Source organism: Haplochromis burtoni, unplaced genomic scaffold (genome assembly GCF_018398535.1).
Source record: "Haplochromis burtoni strain Fernald_Lab_line unplaced genomic scaffold, NCSU_Asbu1 Contig_5, whole genome shotgun sequence".
Taxonomy (NCBI): domain Eukaryota; kingdom Metazoa; phylum Chordata; class Actinopteri; order Cichliformes; family Cichlidae; genus Haplochromis; species Haplochromis burtoni.
In genome coordinates this window covers 2716194-2724417 of record NW_024582366.1, presented here as the reverse complement: position 1 = coordinate 2724417, position 8224 = coordinate 2716194, and positions in this window count along the sequence as shown.

Here is an 8224-nt window from a genome sequence, read left to right as displayed (position 1 = left end):
CTGAGGCGACTGTTGTTGTGATTTGGTGCTATATAAATAAAGTTCAATTGAATTGAATTAATGACATTTAGTAATGTACATACAAACATACACATATTACATTCACAGACAGCCAGTCTACGCATTACACTGACCGTTATTGGCTTAAACATTTCCACCTGCTGTTGCTGTTACTGAGTAATTGAACCAGGGTCAGCACCTTGGACAGCTCCATGGTAGATAGCAATAAAACGAGAGTTAACACAATAACACAGCACAAGCAAATACAAAACAGCGTTGTATATAGTTTGTATTTCCTACACAGCTTGATAATATGAAGCCTTTATACATGAAATGTCTCCAGTTGTAATAATGATCCTCTGAAAGCTTTTACAGTTTTTCAGAAACTTGCTCTTGCTTCTAGAGCCTTTTCAATTTCATTGTTTCACTATGTTATTTCTTATTTTCTACCGTTCACACTACACACTGCTTCATAGCAAATGCAGTCAACGTATATGTCGTCAGATTTATAACTGAAAAATACCAACATTTACTCATAAAATTAAGATATCTAATAAATGGAGGAATTTTGGTTGGGGGTTGTTTTGTTTTTTCAAAGAAACCATTAATAAGACACACAGAAGCTTGAAAATGTGAACATAACTAACTTTTCCAAATATTTAACTATAGTTGTTACAGTTGTCGTCATCTTGCAGAAAATGTAGGTGAAAAGTATGTTTGGACAGCTCAGTATGACTCTGAGTGAACTCTTTCTCAGGGAGCTCACCTGAAGAGGGCAGAATTTGCCAGCATGGGTCTCAAACTCTGCAGGGTGTGGTGGTTCTATAGTAGCTGTGTGAATGGCTGCCTGTGTCTCTTTGTTAGCTCTGCCTCACACCGTTGACCGTTGACCGTTGCATAGTGTTCTCCAGCTCCACTGTGACCCTGAACTTGATCAGATGCAAGAAGAAAATGGGATGGATGCTCATCTAGCTGAATCAGTGCTAAACTGCTTTCCTGCCTCTGAGCTGTCATGGAAGAATGCTGGTAATTGTTCAAACAATGGGTTACTACTGTGCACAGTGTGTCCTCTCCTGACAACCCTGTGAAGCCTGAAATGTGGACAAAAGAAGTAAAAACGTAAATGCAATGTTCTCTGAACCAGCAGCTGAGAACAACGTCACTCAGGAAGAAGAACACGGAGAAACACACGGCGCAGACTGAAATGTTGCATGGTAACCACGATGTTCATGACAAACAACCGGTTATTTAAAAACATTAGGGCTTCCTTCCTGGATTACACTGTTCACTATTCAAATAGCCCCGATCATGCATAACAAAATTTGTAATTTCAAGTCTTTCCTGAATTACTAATGATTTAGTAAATTAGGTACCATCATTAAATTGATACATTAAAATGTGTGGTGTGTAATGAGGACTGACACATTCAGACAGGGCACAGAAGTTGGGCTGAGTTATTTGTCAGGCAGTTTTTGCATATAAGTCACAGACTTTGGTTTTTCACTCCTCTGTTGTGAGTAACAACCAGTGATATTAATCGACATAGTATATATAATAATGCGCTGCCCATATGTTATAACCTGAGGCTCCTCACTAAGCTGTTAAATTACTTATTCCAAGCATCCTCTTAAAGCAGCCACCAGCTGCTTCGTCACAGTGTAGCTTTGCTTTGCTAAGTCTCATTCTTGGCAAGCAGGCATGCTAGAATTTATTTTAGCATGGTGCTCTTGAATGATCGCCTTAGGGAAATGCATTTTCTGCATTTAAACCATCCCCTTGGAGCACGGAGGGACCCGCTCCAGCCACAGGCCAGTCCCTTGATAAAAGGCACAGTGACAGGAGAATTAATCTGGCAGCATCTGCTTTTGATGATGGGAGAAACTAGATTTCCCAGACATGCAAACTCCAGACAGAAAGGCCCTGCTCTTTCTGTGAGGTGACAGTGCTAACCACTTAGCAACCATGCTTCAAAAGCTCTGCTGAAAATGGGCCAGAATATTTGCAGATGAATCCTTTTTAGCTCTTTACTCCATAAAGATTACATTTCATGACCTCCCCTCTACCTGTAATGATGAGCTTTGACACGTCACTACGTATCAATAAAGGCCGTCTTTGACAACCATTATAATATTTTCCAGGTTTTTCTGTGAGTAGCTGCATAGGTAACTTGTGGAGCAGAGGGTCATTTTGTCCCATAAGCAGGCCTGAAATATGACAGAAACCATTCAGTTTAGAAAAGAGCTTAAAAAGTTAGTCGTAGCAGGCGTTCCAGGGGTAACGTCTACTCTCATGAGCAGCAGCTCAGAGGGAAGGAAGATATTTTACATGTTGATATTTTCAGCATTTTCTAATAACAGGAAGTCAGTTGAACTCATATTTCTTTGTCAGTGTGCATGATTGTATCCTTATACATGTATGAATGTGTCATGGCTGCGGCAACACACGTGTGGAATTATGAGAGAAGGACCCAAAATGCAGGCGCGGCTGTGATGCGAGTGAGCTTTATTAACAAGGCAAGGATACAAACAGAAACGGAGAAGGCATGGACGGAAACTAAGGAAAACCTACACCGGGAAAACTAAGGAACAAGGAACCAGAAGTAACAAACCTAAAGATCGAGGGGACTTAGAGCAGAGGATAACACGGGGAACACGAGGACACACACTATAAGTACACACAGGGAACCGAGGATACTGCACACAGAAGGGAGACATGGCTGAACCTAATTAACATGACGAGACAGAAGACGCAAACTGAATACACCGACACCAGCCTTCAAAGTAAAACAGGAAATATACACTAACAGAACTCAGAGACATGATACTGACAGAGAACAGAGGGAACACACGGGCAGGGATGACTAGATGCTAAACCGAGGAAGCACAGAAACCAAAACCAAAGAACTAGAAAGTCTTAACCAGAATACAAAATAATAATAAACACAAAACAAAACACACATTTTGACGTAAATTTTTGTTGCATAACCTCATGTTTTTGAGATGTGTGTTGTATGGTGTACATTTTAGGAGAGCCTCAGGTTTCAGGAGAAAAAGTCATCGGGGCTGATATTTTTTCAAAAAAATATCAGGTCTCAGGACCTGATGTGTCAGGTCTCACGTCTGAGTTTGGACCTGACAGCTTTTTGTCTGAGATCTGAGGATATCCTAAAATGTACACCTGCTGTTATTTTTTAAGCATTTGTTTGACTGAGTGTGATGTCAGGTACATTATATTATATATATTACAATATTTTTTACCCACTCCAATTAGATATGATATTGCCTAGCAAACATTAGCTTTATTGGCCTGTCCCATTACACAGTGTGTAATGTGTGTAATTTAACTGGTGAAAGTGTCAGTCGGTACAGGCTAATAACTGCTCCCTGAATGTTTAGTACTTGCTCTTATTACAGTGACTGGCTCTGATTAGAGTGCCATTGCCAATGTCTGAATATTCACATGTTCACTTTAAAGCTAGCACACTGTGTTAAAACAAAAGAGTAAAACAGACGGATGGGAATAATAGCAATCCATTACAATGTACCCCGTCCAACCTCAGCACCACTTGTTATCCCTGGTTTCTGTGGTATAGACGAATTTCCATTTAAGAGTTAATCTGCGTGACACAAATTGTGTTACTGGATTAGATTGCAAACACGCATTAGCCTCAACCTGGATCTAAGACTTGAGAAAATGAGATTCACTGTCATGGCTCATCTGATAAATGGGAGAACACCTGGAAACCTTTTGTGTTACATATTGAAAACAAGCTTTAATAACTATTTCCCCCCATTCGTGCATACACACAAGCACTCATAATTTCTAATGTTCAAATTGATTAAATAACACCTATTGATTTTGATCTTTTTCCATGTTTTAGAAACTATAATATTTTCATTTCAGCCTGATAAAATGGTTCATTTGTCTTTTTGTCTCGTGTGTCAGATTTTTCTTTTCTACATTAAAAGAAAAAAACACAACACAGAAATCCTGAAACTATCATGACTGTCTGAGCAGGGAAACCACAAGATTTTCTGTTCTAGCATCAAGAAAAGATCATATAATCCTTATTTTTCCATGAGACCCAGTGTGCTGGCCTTTAGTTTCTCAGAAAAGCAGCATTTAATATTTAAACAGCAACACACCAGCCAGAGCTGCTCAGAACAAGCAGCCTGACTCGGGGAAATTCAGCCTCAGTTGTTTTGCAGCAAGGAAGTGTTACTCATTCACTTTTATAGCAGGCATTAATGACATCATGAGGGTCTTGTAGCTAGAAGAAGCTAATATCATTAGGCACACAAGTGGAAACAGAACAGTCAAATCTGCACATGTCGTACTCAGACACTGGAATCTGTGAAGTCTCTGTGCAGGTGGTTCAATAAAGTAATCAAATAGTTTTACAGAGCATGAGCTTCTGGTTGGACGTGGACATGCCTAAATGTCAGTAATGCACTCATGTCACAACGTGATTGGCTGATGTCTATTTGCTCCACATGAAAGTCATGGCCCATTGTCAGCAGGATCCTGACTCAAGCTCAGTTCTTGTACTTGTTGTGCTCTTGTTTCTATGGAAATCAGAGGATGACTTTCTTGAACGCCATGGGTGTTTCTGATAGATCAGCTGTGGCTTTGGATTATATGTTTTGAGCCTCACTATGGTGTGAAAGAGCCACTGTGAGAAGGGCTCACTAATGTCCGAATTAAAACCACAGGCCCTTTTTCTCTTTCAGCTGCTATGACGGGAGAAAAAATCAGAATATGTAATCAGCAAAATTTAATCCATTCACTGCAGGAAAAGCACTATCGCTGTATCATCCAAAGCGTTTCAGAACGTGGCCTGAATACAAGGAGCTATATGCACTTTCCTGGACTGAAGCCCTGCATAGCAGCTCTGTTTGCCCTGGTAACAATTGTTATGAGGACACAGTTCAGCCTTTGAGACACTCAGCATGTTACATCTTACCCAAGCACAGGGGCATGTGAGCCGGCTTTAAGGTGGAATTGGAATTTAATGGAGCGGCTACAGCGATAAATCAGTAAAGGTCAGATTAGAAACTGTGCTCACAGTTTCTAATAAAAAAGGCACAACGGTCAGTGCTGGAGACCATTGTGCTACACAGAGGGCAGGGCTTTCGATTACAGAGTGTTAGGCATATGAGTCTTAGTGACGTATCTTTCAATAAATTATAAACCTATTACCTTGAAATGGATGGCTGACTTCGTGCATGGAGGCCATTGACTTTGGTTATTGTGTTACCATTAGTGGTAGACCACTGCTGCTCAAGCAATCTCATGAGAGCCTGTCACTGTAGTTGTATGAAAGCTAAAAATCAATACCAAGCAAGTCCACATTTCATAAATAAATAAACAAAACAGAAAATGAGTGAGTGACACAACAATAATCACACTTGGTATGATATATTTTATATAACTGGGATTTAGTGGCACTTAGGAATAAAGATTTCAGTTTAGTTTTAATTCACAGAGCACATTCTTTCAATAAACCTTGATATTTCATTTCACTTGTTTCTGTCTGTGTTTACGGTTTTTCAGTAAAGGGTCTCTTCCTAAATGAATTACACTGGGCCTACACAGGACCAAATGGATGCTAATTGCTTCAGCTTGCACATGTCAGATGCTCTGGTGTGTGATAAAAGCATGTTTTGATTAGTGAATCTGATTTTCTAGTCTGTGAGCAGATGGTCATGCTGAAAGCTGCAATCAATATATTTTTGTAGTTCTGCAGAGTTTGTGAGAACCAGGACAATATAACACATTTTCTGCTAAATAAATAAATAAAAATAAATAAATAACAGTTTTTAGGTACCATTGTGTCTTGCTTACTTGAATACATTTGACTTTAGTATTTCTTGGACACAAAACAACTTGTCTCTTCAACTGCTATTTCTATATTTGGTTAGAAAATATTCTTTCATGCCCTGAAATGTTTTCCCAGTTTTTTGAATATAAAAACTGAGAGTTGAGAGTTTTTCCACATGTGGTCTGAATACAAAAAACAAAACAAAACAAAACAAAAAATATTTGTATTTTCCAAATATTTTCCTTATTGAAACATGTACCAGCATTTGTGGAAATCAAGTATATGAGGAAAAACATACAATATTTGGTACGACGATCATTATTCTTCAACACAGCCTGAACTCTCTTATATCAGGTTGAATCTTTTACCATTCAAATGCTTTCCAGATGGTATTGCACATTGAATACGTTTTGTTTTTCGCACTTTTCTGACAGTTTTTCATCTAATAGCTCTTTTTGAATCATTGCATAGGTGCCAAAATACAATTTTATGCCTGTCAAACTATGTTATCTTTGGCATAGTTAAAATAAAGAAACAGGAACAAATTATGTGTTTTATGACAGGCTGTTAGCTGCAAAGTGCCAAAAGATATAATTTAAAATTAAATTGATTCCTTGCTAGGTTGTTTGCTCTGTGAGTCACCACAGTGGTTCATCCCTTGAGTTAAGTCAACTATAAAAACCTAAAAATGAGTGAAAGGCAGCCAATACCCTGGGAAAAACTGTAAATAAACAAAAAAATAAACCTCTTCAAACAGAGAGTGTATCTGTGGTTCAACTGTCAGAAATCCAGACAATAAAAAAACTGATATCCTCAGTTTGTCACATATTTTGTGTAACTGAACCAAAAAAAAAGAAGAAAAACTAAATCAGCATGTCTCCCACTCTGTGTTAACTATATGCTGTACATACACCCACCCCCATGTTGTGTAGTAACTGCTCAGTTAAAGTCACGCTGCACAGGGACACGTGCTCCAGACCTATAATCAGTTTTGACTCTAACAACAGTGAATGGTGTGGTGATTAGTGCCTTTGCCCCTAGACAAAACCTGCCTCGACAACAGATGGTGATAGTGCCTAAGGGAGCCCGAGCTCCTGTTTAAACAAATTAGCCAAAAGGAAAACCTTGAATATTTGACTGTTGGCTGCAGAGACGTGTTCATAAAATCATCCATATCAATGTTCCTGTGCCTGACCTGGTGTGTATTTTCTACCATATGGCTGCAGTCAGGTAGGGCAGGACCTGATGAATGGGATCTTAACTAATGGCTGTTGTTGTTTACTGAAAGGGCCATGTTTATATTGTACTTATTAAAGCTATAAAACAAAGATTTCTATAAACTTTAAAATTGTAAGCAAACAGATTACATGTGCATGGATATATACACTGCCACTCCACAACAACAGTTACGTCTCTGTGCTTTATATTTCACATATAAGTATCAAAATGACATACGATAGTCTACAAACTGTCAGCTCCCACCATTCCTGAAGAATCTTTGCAGTTTGTTTGTCAGGTCACTCTTATTGAAAGAACCCACTACCATCTGGAAACATCATTTCCATGAAAGTGCATATGTGCAGTGTGTTAGTGGGTGGTATGTCCCAACGGTCCCAAGATTTCTTAGCTGAACATTGCCCAGAGCAGCACACAGTCCATTGGCCTTCTTCCCACTGTGCATGCTGATGCCCACTTCTCCACAACTAAACAATAAACAAACATGAAATAAAAGAAACCACAGTTCATCACATCAGACTATTTTCTTCCATTGCTTAAGTTTTGATGTGGATTGTAGGTTATGGTTGGTGGTGGATAGATGTTTGCAAAGGCTGCTTCAGCAATTTGGGCTTTAGTAGGTGACTTGTGGGGACAGACCACAATAGCTAGCTCATCAAGCTTTTAGGACTGATGACAATATTGCCACTTTTTGTACAACTTTTGGTAAATACTAACCACTTCATACAAGGAACAAACAACAAGACTTTTAGACCCCGTCACAGTCCCTCCTCACGTTTGCCCAAATTTAGTCTATCATGACAGTTTAATGGTCTAACCACCTGCTAACTAGAGATGGCACGATACCACTTTTTTATGTCCGATACCGATACCGATATCATAAATTTGGATATCTGCCGATACCGATATGAATCCGATATAGTGTTTTTTAATCAACAAAACTGTTTTTTAATATCTTGCTGCATTTTGTGTAAGTTCATACTCAAGTTTAAAACAACAACTACACTAAAGCTATTCTGTTATACCTGTATGCAAAAAAAATATTTCATAGTTCAGCAATACTGATCAATCTAATAAACTTAAACCTACACCATCCTCCCTATTCTGGTATTTTAAAGAGTACTTAGCATAAATATTAAGCAACCTAACTAATAGGGTTCCAACTCA